Source organism: Callithrix jacchus, chromosome 15, assembly GCF_049354715.1.
Source record: "Callithrix jacchus isolate 240 chromosome 15, calJac240_pri, whole genome shotgun sequence".
Taxonomy (NCBI): domain Eukaryota; kingdom Metazoa; phylum Chordata; class Mammalia; order Primates; family Cebidae; genus Callithrix; species Callithrix jacchus.
Window position 1 is genome coordinate 7,767,927 of NC_133516.1, and position 15,570 is coordinate 7,783,496.

General features: G+C 40.0%; 1 long non-coding RNA gene across 3 annotated transcripts in view; it reads right to left on the reverse strand.

The window, feature by feature from the left end:
- The window catches only part of LOC103788142 (uncharacterized), a 45,370-nt gene that overhangs the window by 20,799 nt on the left and 9,001 nt on the right, over positions 1 to 15,570 (reverse strand). The window contains exon 2 of one of the 3 annotated variants that reach the window (XR_013527019.1): positions 3,513 to 3,569. The exons of the other annotated variants lie outside the window; for them this stretch is intronic. This is a non-coding gene — a long non-coding RNA (uncharacterized LOC103788142). The remainder of the gene's footprint in view (positions 1 to 3,512; positions 3,570 to 15,570) is intronic. 3 annotated transcript variants of the gene reach the window in all.

Here is a 15,570-nt window from a genome sequence, read left to right on the forward strand (position 1 = left end):
CAGATGTATTCAAGTTAAGATGAGGTCAGTAGGGTGAACCTGAATTCACTAATTCAACACAACTGGTATCCTTATTAGAAGGCAACATTTGGACATAGAGACAGAGAGGGAAAACAGTGCAGACACAGGAGAATACAGCCCCTTGAGGGGCCACGTAGCGAGGAAACGGAGGCAGAGATATTGGAGGTGTGTTGTCACAAGCCAGGGAACATCTGAGGCTGTCTGAAGCTGGAAGAGCAAAGGAAAAATCTCCCCCTGAGGCTTCCAAGGGAGCATGGTGCGGCCAACACCTTGATCTTGGCCTTCTAGTCTCCAGAACTGTAAGACAATGAATTTCTGGTGTTTGAAGCCACTCTGTTTGTGATATTTTGCTGTGTCAGCCTAGGAGACTGGTACAGGGGTGATGTGGGGGTTAGGGAAGCAACACAAGAAAAAGAAAAACATGAAAATACGTCATTGGGAAACCCAATTTGTATGATGTGATAGCATTGATTCATCTATGTAAAATTACAATATGTGCATATATATAAAGAAACTCAAAAATAGAAAACGAATAGGAAAAATATCTTCCCCATGTTTTCAGCCAAGTAGAGATTCATTCATTTGGATTCACAGGCGTCTATTTTAAAACACAAACATCCCTTGAGAGAGTTAACTGGAAGAGTTCACTACATTTCATGTAAAGCTTTATAATTAGCTAATCAAAATTCTTTGCTCTTAATGTTCAGCAGAAACCAGTATAGAGGGATTCACATTTTTGCTCAGGAGGAATGGAAGGCCTTTATCATCTCAGTATGATTAACTTAACTATGAATTCAATATTTTTTTAGGACTAATTCTATTTTAAAATTTTCCCTCGCTATTTGGCTTGTTAAAAATTCTACTATATTTGTTAGGCCAGGTGACCTGATCCTTTGTTTGGATAGAATGAAAACTTGGCCAGGCACGGTGGCTCACGCCTGCAATCACAGCACTTTGGGAGGATTGCTTGAGGCCAGGAGTTCAAGACCATCCTGGGCATCATAATCCCTATCTCTACACACCCCCAATTTTTTAAAATCAGTTAGGCATGGTGACACACACCTATAATCCTAGCTACTTGGGAAGCTGAGGCTGGAGGATTGCTTGATTCCATGCATTTGAAGCTGTAGTGAGCTCTGATCATACTGCATTCTACCCCGGGTGACAGAGTGACAGTATATCTCCAAAAAAAAAAAAAAAAAATGAAAGAAAGAAAGAAAAGAGTGCTTTAGACAACCAAGGGCCAGGCGAAGGCCAAATGCCATGTATGGGAGGCTGGCAGTGGTGCCTGACACGGGAGAAGGGAGAATGACATGAGAGGGAAAGTTTGCTGAGTGTCATCATTATGGAAACTGCTTCTTGATAGTCTTTACTGTCATTTGGCTATTACCTTTTTGACTTGCCAGCATCTATTTGCTAGTTAACAAACTTGCAAAAGTGTAATTACTGATGTAATGGATCCTGCATGCTAATTCTCTGACCCCAAATTTAGTTTGGTCCCATGCTTGGGTAGGTTGGACTCTCTATTTTGGTTTATTTGATTAGTAACAATTTTCGAATCTTTACGCCAAAGCAGATTCCTCTCCCTTCTCCTCAAGCTGGAGGTGTGCATGGATGTGTGCCCAGCATGAGGGGTGAGGAATGGCCACCGAGAAGGAAGTCTGAAGTGGCCTGCAGTAAGCAATAAGTTTGGGTTTTTTTACAAAAAATCATTTAATTTTACATTCTACTCAGTGCTTTATCAGTGTTTGTTTTAATATTTTAACCCATGCATGGTTAATTAACATTTTCATTGACGCTTCTATTAGGTTATTTAATTCCCTTTCTCCCTTCTGCCTTTGAGCACAAAAGAGGCTCTGTAGGAAGATACGCATGTGATGTGCTATGGCTTAGAGGGCCTCCTCTCTCAGGCTACCTCCTTTATTATGTCCCAGGAGTAGTCTCTCACTTTTGGAAACAATTATAAAATGAAGGATTGCCAACTATCTGAGGAAAGCCGTTTAATAAATGATAACGCCCAAACCTAACCAATGATCTAAGAAGAGCCTTTTAACATGGAAGGTAGAGAATATACACTCCAGCTCAAGGGGCATCAGGCTGGCACCAGGCAGAGGGGCTCGAACCCTGGGAGTCTGAGCTCAGCCCAGCACAGGAAATGGGAGTGAGTGAGTCAGCACGAAGCACATTGCAGCGATCTGCTGCTGATGCCCAGCTTTCTCAAGCCCTCTTGGGGAACTCGCACAAGTGCTGCAGGCCATGAGGCAGGCTCACAGCTGAGATCATCTCAGCTTCTAGCCTGGTCAAGCTGTAGGCAAAACTCTGAAGAAGGCAAAGTGTAGCCTCCTCCTGTTGATTCTACTTCCGAGTTGTCTGAGACTGCTCTTCCCCGAAGGACTCATTCTGCAGACATTTATCCTTGTCCCAGTGTCTTAGTCTATTTTGTGTTGCTATAAAGAATACCGAAGCCTAGGTATTATTTTTAAAAGAGGTCCATAGTTTTGCAGGCTTACAAAAAGCATGGCACCAGCAATTGCTTGGCTTCTGGTGAGGGTATCAGGCTGTTTCCACTTATGGCAGAAGGTGAAGGAGAGTCTGTGTGGAGGTTATGTGAAAAGAGAGGAGGGAATGTGGGAGTTGGGAGTGGGAGGTATCAGGCTCTTTTTAACAACAACCTCCTGTGGGAAATAAGAGAGAGAAAGCTCACTCACAGCCTCCCACTCCCAAGGAGGGCATTACTCTATTCATGAGAGATCTGCCACCATGACCCAAACACTTCCCATTAGGCCCCAACTGCAACATTGGGAATCAGACATCAACATGAAGTTTGGAGGGGACAAACACCCAAACCATAGTGACTAGTTCCTAACACTACTCAACTCTTACCATAGATATTTGTTTCTCCTGTTTACCATTTCTGGTCAATACCTGCTGAGATAGGCTTTTAAATAGTAGGGTTTTAGAAGAGGTTTCATTTAAGCATAATGTAGATGGATGAATGTGTTAGTCTATTTGAATTGCTATAATGGAATACATGGCTGGGCATGGTAGCTCACACCTGTAATTCTAGCACTTTGGGAGGTTGAAGCAGGAGGATCACTTGAGCCCAGGAGCTTGAGACCAGCCCTAGCAACATAGCGAGACTTTGTCTCTACAAAAACTTAAAAATTAGCTGGGTGTGGTGGTGTGCACCTGTCGTCCCAGCTACTCAGGAGGCTGAGATGGGAGGATCTCTTGAGCCTGGGAGGTTGAGGGTGCAGTGAACCATGGTCATGCCATTGCCCTCCAGCCAAAGCAATAGAGTGAGACCCTGATGAAAGACAGAAAATAAACAAAAAGGAAAGAGAGAGAGATAAAGGAAAGAAAGAAAAAAAGAAGAAAGAAAGAAAGAGAAAGAAAGAAGGAAAGGGGAGGGAGGGAGGAAGGAAGGAAGGAAGGAAGCAAGCTAGCTGAGGTTGGGTAATTTATAAATAAAAGATATTTAATTAACTCACAGTTCTCAAGCTGTAAGGAAGCATGGCAACAGCATCTCCTGGTGAGGCCTTCAGAACCTTACAATTATGGAAGAAGGTGCAGACACATCACATAGTAAAAGCAAGTAATGTGGGAGATGGCACACTCTTTTAAAAACATAGATCTTGCATGAACACGGAGTGTGAATTCTCACTACCGAGAGAGCAGTGATAAGCCATTCATGAGAGACCAGTTTCCATGATCCAAACACTTCCCGCCAGGCCCCACCTCCAAAATGGGAATCACATTTCAGTATGAGATTCGGAGGGGACAAATATCCAAATCGTATTACCAAAGGATGCATTTAGAGACAAGCACGCTTTCAGGATCCTTCCGACTGTACTGAGAAAGTAGCTTCTCTTCACCACTCCCCCTCTACCCTTCTCAACCTCTGGCAACCATCATCTGCTCTCTACCTCCGTGAGATCAACTTTTTTAGCTCCCACATATGTATGAGAACATGCGGTATTTGTCTTTCTCTGCCTGGCTTATTGCACTTAACATAATGACCTCCAGTTCCATCTATATTGCTATAAATGACAGAATTTCATCTTTGTAATGTCGGAATAGTATTCCATTATGTATGTGTATCACATTTTCTGTTGATGGACACTTAAGTTGATTCTATATTTTGACTGTTGTGAATAGTGCTGCAAAAGACATGGGAGTACAGGTGTTAGATAAGCTTTGTTCAGGCATGAGGTATAGAGCTGTGAGGTATGAGTTCAGTGCTAACAAATCAACAATACATATGCTATGGTTTGAATGTATGTCCCCTCCAAAACTCATGTTGAAACTTAACCCCCAATGTGGTAGTATTGAGATGTAGGACCTTTAAGAGGTGAATGAGGCTGGGCATAATGGCTCATGTCTGTAATCCCAGTACTTTGGGAGATCAAGGCAGGAGGATTGCTTCAGGCCAGGAGTTTCATACCAGCTTGGGCAACATAGTGAGACCCTGTCTCTACCAAAAATATAAAAACTAGCTGGGCATGGTGGCATATGTAGTCCTAGCTACTTGGGAGGCTGAGCTGGCAGGATCTCTTGAGCCCAGGAGTTTGAGGGTACAGTGAGTCAAGATCACATCACTGTACTCCAGTCTGGGTGACAAAGCAAGACCTTGTCTTGAAAAGAAAAAAAAGACATAATTGGGACATGAGGGCTCTGTCCTTATCAATTAATCCATTTGTAGATTAATGGATTAATGGGTTAATGGATTAATTAGTTGTCACAGAGTGGAACTCGTGTATTTAAAAGAGTAAGGGAGATCTGAGCTAGCCCACTCAGCCCCCTCACCGTGTGATGCCCTGTGCCACCTTGGGATTCTGTACAGTTCCCACCAGCAAGAAGGCCCTCGCCAAATGTGTCCTCTTGACCTTGGACTTGTCAGTCTCCATAACTATAAGAAATAAACTCCTGGTTGGGCACAGTGGCTCATGCCTGTAATCCCAGTACTTGGGGAGGCTGAGGCGGGTGGACCACCTGAGGTCAGGAGTTCAAGACCAGGAGTTTGAGCCTGACCAACATGATGAAAACCCATCTCTACTAAAAATACAAAAATTAGCTGGGCGTGGTAATGTGCCTATAGACCCAGCTGCTTGGAAGGCTGAGACAGGAGAATTGCTTGAACCCAGGAGGCGGAGGTTATAGTGAACCAAGATCGCGCCACTGCACTCCAGCCTAGGTGACAGAGCAAGACTCCATCTCAAAAAAAAAAAAAAAAATCAAAAGCCAAAAAACAAAAACAAGAAGAAATAAAGTCCTTTAAAAATAAGTTATTCCATTTTAGTATCTATTATAAGCAAGAGAAAATGAACTAAGACAATGTCATTAAACAAAAACAAACATAAAACAAGATTATGCATTGACTGGTTGATGAAGACATTGTGACCAGAGGCTCACAGGAACCTAACCCTGTGTGGTCGCTAGGTTCAGTATTCTCAACTAAACAATACTGAACAATGATTCAGTACTCACTGGGTCAGTATTCATGGTGACTTTCTAGTTACCATGAATAATGAGAATCAACCACGCCTCTTTTTCAAGGGCTCTGTGAGGATTCAGTGTGAGTGGCGGTGAGGATTTAATGTGAGGATTCAGATTTTCTTTTTCTCTCACACTCCCATTGAGTCAGACACATCCATAATTATGAGAGCCTTTTGTAATGTGACTTAAGACTGGGAAGAATACAGACACTCTCTTTCAGTATTAACAAAGAGAGTATTGACAATTAAAATATAAAAAGTCTGATTGCCTGCAGATGTGTCAACCTGAGGCCAGACTGCCACAAAGACTGACTGATACTCTTCTCCGCCATCTTCCTTCTAGCAGTGGAACCAGAAAGAATGCCTGGCTCCTAGGCTGGTGTCAGACAGCAGAGGAGGTGAGTGAAGAGCCCAGGATTGAAGAGATCAAATAAGTGGACACGGCTCCAATGTGGACAGCACCCTGGGAGATACTCTTAGCTGGTCATGTACGTGACTATGTAATGTGGTCCCACTGTCCAAGGTAAAATGTCCCATGGACAGAACTAGAAATAAGTTCAAAGGACTAGAGAAGCTACTTCCAAGTTTCTGAACCTATGCACTGATTTCTTATTTCTATGAACTCTGTGAGAGTTAGAATATAATGCTTGAACTTAGGTAAAAGTCCTAAATTAGTATTTCTCAGAATTTCATGGGTATGGTTTATAGGCTAAGAGTAAAATCATTTTAAAATGGACTTATTCCCCCACAGTAAATGTCTTAATATTGGAGTTACATATATAGGACACAGAATAGTATACCTGGCATATAATAAGTTTTCAGAAAATGAAAAAATATTGAGGAAGGTGAAGCAAGATGGACAAACAGAAGCTTCACTGATTGTCTTCCCTGCAGGAACACCAAACTGAACAATTGTCCACACAGAAAAGCACCTTCATAAGAACCAGGTATCATGCAAGCAATCACAGTACCCGGTTTTAACTTCATATCACTGAAAGAGTTACTGAAGAGGGTAGGAAAGAGTCTTGAATTGCTGACACCATGCCTCCGTCATCCTAGCTCCAGGATAACATTTCTAGACACAGGTTGGGTCAGAAGGGAACCCAGTGTCTTGAAGGGAAGACTCAGTCCTGGCAGGATTTATCACCTGCAGACTAAAGAGTCTTTGGGCCCCAAATAATTAGCATTAACCAAGTGGTACACACTATGGGCCTTGGGTGAGACTCTGAGAGGTACTGGCTTCAGATGTGAGCCAATGTATTTACAGCTGTGGAGGCAGCAAGGACAGACTCCTTCTGCCTGAGAAAAGAAGAGGAAAGAATAAAGGGGACTTTGTCTTGAAGCTTAGGTACCAACTTGGCCATATTGAACAAGAGCACCAACTCGGCTCTCGGGGTCCCCAGTTCCAGCCCTTGGCTTTTGGGTGGCATCTCTGTACGTACTATGGAGCAGAGGAGAGCCTACTGTCTAGAACGGTAAGTCCCACATCTGGCAACATCCACCACAAGCTGACCGAAGAGCTCTTGGGCCTTAAGTGAACATCAGTGACACCCTGGAAGTACTTCCTGTGGGCCTGTGGTGGTGGTGGACATGGGGAGAAACTCCTCCACCTGGGGAAAGGGGAGGGAAGAATAGGAAGGACTTTGTCTTGTGGTTTTTGTACCATCTCAGCTACAGCAGAATAGAGCACCAGGTAGAGTTCTAAGATTTCTGACTCTGGGCCCTGGCTCCTGGACGTCTCTGGACCTGCCCAGGGCCCAGGGGAACTCACTGCCTTAAGGGGTGAATACAACCCTGGCTGGCTTTGCTATCTCCTGCTGCAGAGACCTAGGGCCTTGAGCAAATGTAAGGTAGACAGGCAGTGGTTACAGGGGTCTTGTGTGAGGCCTCGTGCTTGCCAGCTTCAGGTTTAACTCAGCACAGTCCCAGTGGTGGTGGCCACAAGGAAACCCAACTCCAGAGAGCCCTCCCCCAACTCCAGGCAGCTCTGCACAGAGAGCAACTCTACTTGCTTGGGAGAAAGTAAGGGAAGAGAAGTCTCTGCTTGGTAATCCAGAGAATTCTTGCAGGTTTTATCAAGGATCATGAAGACAGTACCTCTAGTGTTTAAGAACCATAGCATGATTGGGCTTGCAGTGCCCCCTAATGCAGATACAGCTGCAGAAACCAAAACCTTAGATCACAACACCCAAGTCTCTGAATACCTGGAATGCTTTCCTAAGAAGGATGAATACAAACAAGCCAGACTGCAAAGACTATAATAAATACCTAACTCTTCAATGACCAGAAACCAGTGAACATCCACAAGTATTTAGACTATCAGGAAAACATGACCTCACCAAACAAACTAAATAAGACATCAGGGCCAAGCTTGAAGAGAAAGAGACATGTGACTTTTTCAGACATAGAATTCAAAATAGCTGTTTTAAGGAAACAAAAAAATCCAGATAACACACAGAAGGAATTCAGAATCCTGTCAAACAAATTTAACAAAGAGATTGAAATAATTAAAAAGAATCAAAGCCAGCATGCTGGCTCACATCTATAATCCCAGCACTTGGGGAGGCCAACACGAGTGGATCTCACTCAAGCTGAGGAGTTCAAGACCAGCCCAGGCAGCATGGTGAAACTCCATCTTCACAAAAAATATACAAACTAGCTGGGTATGGTGGTGCATGCCTGTAGACCAGCTACTCGGGAGGCGGAGGTGAAAGGATTGCTTGAGCCCAGGAGATCAAAGCTACAGGGAGACATGATCATGCCACTGCACTCCAGAGTGAGACCCTGTCACAAAAACAAAAAAGGATCAAGCAGAAGATATGGGGTTTAAAAAATGCAGTGGACATACTGAAGAATGCATCAGAGTCTCTAAACAGCAGAATTGATCAAGCAGAGGAAATAATTAGTGAGCTTGAAGACAGGCTATTTGAAAATATATAGTCAGAGGAGACAAAAGAAAAAAGAACAGAAAGAATGAAGCATGCCTACAAGAGCTAGAAAATAGCCTCAAAAGGGTAACTCTAAGAGTTATTGGCCTTAAAAGGAAAATAGAGAGAGAGAGAGAGACGGGTAGAAAGTTTATTCAAAGGGATAATAGCAGAGAATATCCCAAGCCTAGAGAGAGAGAACAGTATTTAAACACAAGAAGGTTGTAGAACACCGAGCAGATTTAACACAAAGAAGACTATGTGAAGGCATTTAATAATCAAACCCCCAAATGACAAGAATAAAGAAAGGATCCTAAAAGCAGCAAGTAAAAAGGAACAAATAGCACACACTGGAGCTCCAATGCATTAATAGCTGACTTTTTGGTGGAAACCTTACAGGCCAGGAGAGAGTGGCATGACATATTTAAGATGCTGAAAAAAAAAAAACATATACCCTAAAATAGATCAGGTGAAAATAGCCTTCAGACAGGAAAGAGAAATAAAGACTTTCTCATACAAACAAAAGCTGAGAGATTTCATCAACACCAGACCTGTCCTATAAGAAATGCTGAAGGGAGTTCTTCAATCTGAAAGCAAATTATATTAATGAACAATAAGAAATCATCTGAAGATACAGAACTGACTGGTAATTGTAAGTACACAGGAAAACACAGAATAGGATAACACTGTAATTCTGATGTGTAAACTACTCATATCTTAAGTAGAAACATTAAAAGATGAAACCAACAAAAATAACTGCAACAACTTTACAAAACATAGAAAGTATAATAAAATATAAACAGAAACAACAAAAAGTTAAAAAGTGGGGAGATAAAGTTAAACTATAGCTTTTATTCATTTTATTTTTGCTTGTTAATTTGTTTATGCAGTTAGTGTTAAGTTGTCATGAATTTAAGATACTATTTACAAGCCTCATGGTAACCTCAAAACATACAATGAATACATAAAAAGAAAAAGAAAAAAATATGTCATCAGAGAAAATCACTTTCACTAAAAGGAAAACAGGAGGAACAAAAGAAGGAAGAGTAGCTGCAAAACAACCAGAAAAAAAAAAATACCAGAATTGTAGGAGTAAGTCCTTACTTATCAATAATAACTTAATGTAAATGGAATAAGCTCTCCAATCAAAAGACATACAGTGACTGAATAGATTTTTCTTAAAAAAAGAGGATAATAGCAGAGAATATCCCAAGCCTAGAGAGAGATAACAGTATTTAAACACAAGAAGGTTGTAGAACACCAAGCAGATTTAACACAAAGAAGACTATTCTAAGCAAGACCCCACGATCTGTTGCTTACAAGAAACACACTTCACCTATACACATAGTCTGAACAAAAAGGGATGGGAAAAAAATTCCATAAAAATGGAAACTTAAAGAAGAGCAGGAATTACTATACTTATATCAGACAAAATAGATTTCAAGACAAAAACTATAAAAGGAGACAAAGAAGGTCATCATATAATCAAAAAGGAGTTAAGTGAGAGGACACAACAGATGTAAAAATATATGCACCCAACAGTAGAGCACCCAGATTATGTAAAGCAAATATTATTAGAGTAAAATAGAGAGAGATAGACCCCAACAGAGTAATAGCTGGAGACTTCAACACTCCTCTTGCATCACTGGACAGAACATCCAGACAGAAAATCAACAAAGAAACATTGGGCTTAATCTGCACTAGAGACCAAGTAGACCTGATAGATATTTATAGAACATTTCATCCAATGGCCACAGAGTACACATTCTTCTCCTAAGCACAAGAATTATTCTCAAGGATAGTGAGTGACCATATGTTAGGTCACTGATATGGTTTTGCTCTATGTCCCCACCCAAATCTCACCTTGAATTGCAATAATCCCTACATGTCAAGGGTGGGACCAGGTGGAGATAATTGAATCACGGGGGCAGTTTCCCTCATGCTGTTCTCATGATAGTGAGTGAGTTCTCATAAGATCTGATGGTTTTATAAGAGGCTTCCCCCTTAACTCAGCACTCATTCTCTCACATGCTATGCTGTGAAGAAGTACCTTCTGCCATGATTGTAAGTTTCCTGAGGCCTCCCCAGCCATGCAGAACTGTGAGTCAATTAAACCTTTTTTCTTTATAAATTATACAGTTTCAGGTATTTCTTCATAGCCACATGAAAATGGACTCATAGAGTCACAAAACAAGTCTTTAAAATATTTAAATAATTGAAATAATTTCAAGCTTCTTCTCTGTCCACAATGGAATAAAATTAGAAGTCAATAACCAGAGGAATTTTGGAAACTATACAAACATAAGGATATTAAACAATAAGCTCCTGAGTGATTAGTGGGTCAATGAAGCAATTAGAAGAAAATTGAACATTTTTTTGAAACAAATGATAATGGAAACACAATGTACCAAAATCTATGGGATACAGTGAAAGCGATATTAAGAGGGAAGTTTATAGCTGTAAGTTCCTACATCCAAAAAAAAACTGAAATAAATGACCTAACAATTCATGTTAAAAACTAGAAAAACAAGAGCAAATCAAACCCAAAGTTAGTAGAAGAGAAGAAGTAACAAAGATCAGAGAAGAAATAAATGAAATTGAAGCAAAGGAAATCCTACAAAAGATCAATGAAATGAAAAGTTGGCTATTTGAAAAGTTAAACAAACTGGACAAACCATTAGTCGGACTAAGAAAAAAGAGAGAAGAATCAATTAAATAAAATCAGAGATGACATTACAACTAATACCACAGAAATTAAAAAAGATCTTGGTCCATGCCAGGTCCTCAGGAAAAAAAAAAAAAAAGAAATTCAAAAAGATCATTAGAGGTTACGATGAGCAAGTGTATGCCAATAAACTGGAAAACCTAGAAGAAAGAAGTTTCTAGACACATACAACCTACCAAGACTGACCCATATAGAAATCCAAAACCTGAATAGACCAACAAGTAATAAAGTTAAAGACATAATAAAAAGTCTTCCAGTAAAGAAAAAGCCTGGGACACAATGGGTTCACTGCTAACTTTTACCAAACATTTAAAGAAAAACTAATACCAATCCTATTCAAACTACTCAAAAAAAACACAGGCAGGCGGAATACATCCAAACTCATTGCATGAGGCCAGTATTACCCTAATACCAAAACTAGACAAAGATACATCAAAAAGGGAAAATTACAGGCCAATGTCTCTGAGGAGTGTTGATGTAAAAATTCTCAACAAAATACGAGGAAACTGGATTCAACAACACATTTAAAAAGATCATTTGGCATTACCAAGTGAGATTTATCCCAGTGATGCAAGGATGGTTCAACATACCCAAATCAATTAGTATGATATATCACATCAACAGAATAAAGGAAAAAAAACCATATGATCATTTTAATTGATGCTGAAAAAGCATTTGATAAAATTCAATATCACATCATTAAAAATACCCTCACAAAACTGGGTATAGAAGGAACATCCTCAACATAACAAAAGGCATATATGACAGATCCACAGCTACCGTTGTACTGAATGGGGAAAAAAAAAAAAGCTTTTCCTCTAGGATGTGGAAAAAGACAAGGATGCCCACTTTCACCACTGTTACTCAACATGGTTCTGGAAGTCCTAGCTAGAGCAATCAGACAAGAGAAAGAAATAAAAGGCATCCAAATGGGAATGAAAGAAGTCAATTATCCCTGTTTGCAGATGATATAATTTTATATTTGGAAAAATCTAAAGACTCCACTAAAAAACGATGTGAACTGATAAACAAATTCAGTAAAGGTTCGGAATACAAAATTAACATATAAAATCATAGCATTTCTATATGCCTACAGTAAATGATCTGAAAAGGAAATTAAAAAGTTAATCCCATCTATAATAGCTACAAATAAAATTAAATATCTAGAAGTTAACCAAAATGAAAAATTTCTACCATGAAAACTATAAAACATTTATGCAAGAAATTGAAGGAGACACAAAAATAGAAAGACATTCCATGTTCATTAATTGGAAGAATCAATATTGCTAAAATGTTCATACTACCCCAAGTAATCTACAGATTGAATGCAATCTCTGTCAAAATACAAACAATACACTTCACAAACTTAGAAAAGGCAATTTTAAAATTTACATGAAACTGCAAAAGACCAAGAATAGCCAAATCTATCCTGAGCAAAAAGAATAAAACTAGAGGAATCACACTACCTAACTTCAAATCATACATCAGAGCTATAGTAACCCAAACAACATGGCACTGGCATAAAATAGACACATAGATCAATGCAACAGAATAGAGAATCCAGAAATAAATCCATACAGCTATGGTGAACTCATTATCAACAAAGGTGCCAAAAACATATATTGAGGAAAGGACAGTCTCTTCAATAAATGGTCCTGGAAAAACTGGATATCCATATATAGAAGAATGAAACTAGACCCCTATCTCTCACCATATACAAAAATCAAATCAAAATAAGGCAGGGACACAGGTAGAGCCATGAGTAGGCTGTGTGGGGAGAGCCTAACCTGGCAGGATCCCAGGCAGGGTCCTCTAGTGTACTAGTCAGCATGAGGAGATGGCAGGGCACGGTAGCTCATGCTTGTAATCCTAGCATTTTGGGAAGCCAAGGAAGGAGGATTGCTTGAGCCCAGGAGTTTGAGACCAACCCGGGCAATATAGGGAGCCACTATCTCTCCAACAACAACAATAACAAATTAGCAGGACATGGTGGTGGCGCATGCCTGGGGTTCCAGCTACTGAGGTGGGAGGATGGGTTGAACCCTGGAATTTGAGGCTGCAGTGAGCTGTAACAGCGTTCAAGGCCCTAGCGCTGCAGTGAACTATGATTGCGACACTGCCCTCCAGTCTGGGTGACAGAGCCAAGACCCTGCCTCAATTTAAAAAAAAGGAAAAAGAAAAAGAAGAATGTGGAACAAACAAGGAGATAAATGAATTCAACCCAGAGCCTGAGAAGATCGGTGTAGGTCCAGGCAGCTGTAGCACACCAGACTAAGGGGACAGAGTCCCAGCCAGCAGCTACCCCCACTCTACTTTGGTTTTGAGCAGTTTTCCTGATATAAATGGAAAAAGACCAAGCAGGCCCATCCAAGTATTAGAGAACACGGCCGAAGATTAGGTATCTTGGAAAGAAAAAAAACCAAAACAGTTCCTAGGAGTTCTGGGGTTGACTATTTTACCAAAAGTGAGCCATTCCTTTTGTTTTGAGACGGAGTCTCCCTCTGTCACCCAAGCTGCAGTGCAGGAGTTGAATTACTTGGTATGTACTGGAGATTAACGCCTGCACCTGCAGTTGCCCACCATTTCAGGCATATAATTCATCTTGTAAACAGATGACATAAATCTGCAGTGTCTATAAATACATTTACAATACTATAATGTATTTTCTCTTCTTTATGATTTTCTTAATTACATTTTCTTTTCTCTAGTTTATTGTAAGAATACAGTACAAGCATACAAAATATGTGTTAATCAGCTATTTACATTATCCATAGTCAACAGAAAGCTATCAATAGTTAACTTAGGCTAACCCTAACCCCTGCATTGTTCAAGGGTCAACTGTAGTTCTCACAGCTGTTAAAAGCATCAGAATTGGTCCCACTGAGACAGTTGGGCTGTAGTAAGAAGCACAGAGTAGCAAAAATGCTCCTGGGATTTCTTGGTGTGTCTCCTGGGGCATGTGAGCAAAGACATTCTGGCGGATTCCACATGATATCCCTTCTGAAAGGCTCTTGAGTAACAGCTGAGAATAACATTTGTGAGTGTGTTGGTTTTCCCCACAAAGGCTTATTTTTAGAAATTTTACCTAAACTTGCTCTATTTCACATTATTATCACTATGATCAGAATCACAACTTTTATCTAATTTTTTTTAAACTGTGGTTTATTGCAACCTACTGACCCTGGGCATACAATAGGAATAAAGCAAAGAAAACTAGGAAAATACGTAAACTTTGACAAGCATAAAGTGCAGACAATGATTGAAAAGAAATAGAGATGAAAGTGATTGTACATAAGTAGTAATGCACATATTTTAAAATGTTTTTGAATCATAAATTTGTTTGAAAATGATTGTTTTTAAAAAACATTTAAATTTTTATACTAAGAAAAGCTTTTTACAATCCTACATTGAAATTTTAGTCCCAGATTAACATTTTGGTGCATTTTACATGAGGCTTTTCTTTTATGCTTATATTATCTGCTTATCTATATAAAGATATAATTTTATGAAGTCATATATAACTATAATATTTAATATATAATTACATGTAGTTACACAGAGTTTTATTTATTTTAGTATGTATACCTTTAAATAAAATAACCACATACTCTATAAATACACAATCTGGTTTTTTTTTTTGAGATGGAGGCTCACTCTGTTGCCCAGGCTGGAGTGCAGCGGGGCGATCTCGGCTCACTGCAACCTCCACCCCTGGGTTCAAGTGATTCTCCCGCTTCAGCCTCCAGAGTAGCTGGGACTACAGGTGCCCACCACCAGGCTCAGCTAAATTTTTTTTTGTATTTTTAGTAGAGATAGGGTTTCACTACGTTGGCCAGGCTGGTTTCAAACTCCTGACCTCATGATCTACCCACCTCGGCCTCCCAAAGTGTTGGGACTACAGGCACGAGCCCCCGCACCCAGCCTACACAACCTGTTTTGAAACATACATTTTTCACAATATAATTTGAAAAGTTTTCATATTATTTATAGATTTACCTAATTAAAAAAAATTTAGAAGAGGGGTCAGCAAACTACAAGCTGCAGGCCAGCCATCTTATTTTTGTAAATAAAATTTTGTTTCTTGTAATGTCATGACTTTTCTCTGCTTCTTGGGAGCACTTAAAGCACCACCAGTGGCATTTCATATGAGTCCCATGGTGTTATTCAAGGTTTACAGTTTGCATTAAACAACATAAAAATACTCAAGAACCATGAGATCACTTTTTACGGCAATACACAATTTACTGGAGAAACGGCCTGCTCACACAAGACGAACAGTACCACACAGTGTTTTAAGCAAGACTTGCAACACCTGAGCTCACTGATATAGAAACAGGAGATGATCAGACTTATTACAGTAGTGCAGTATACACTACATTTAGTTTTATACAGCTATGCTTTA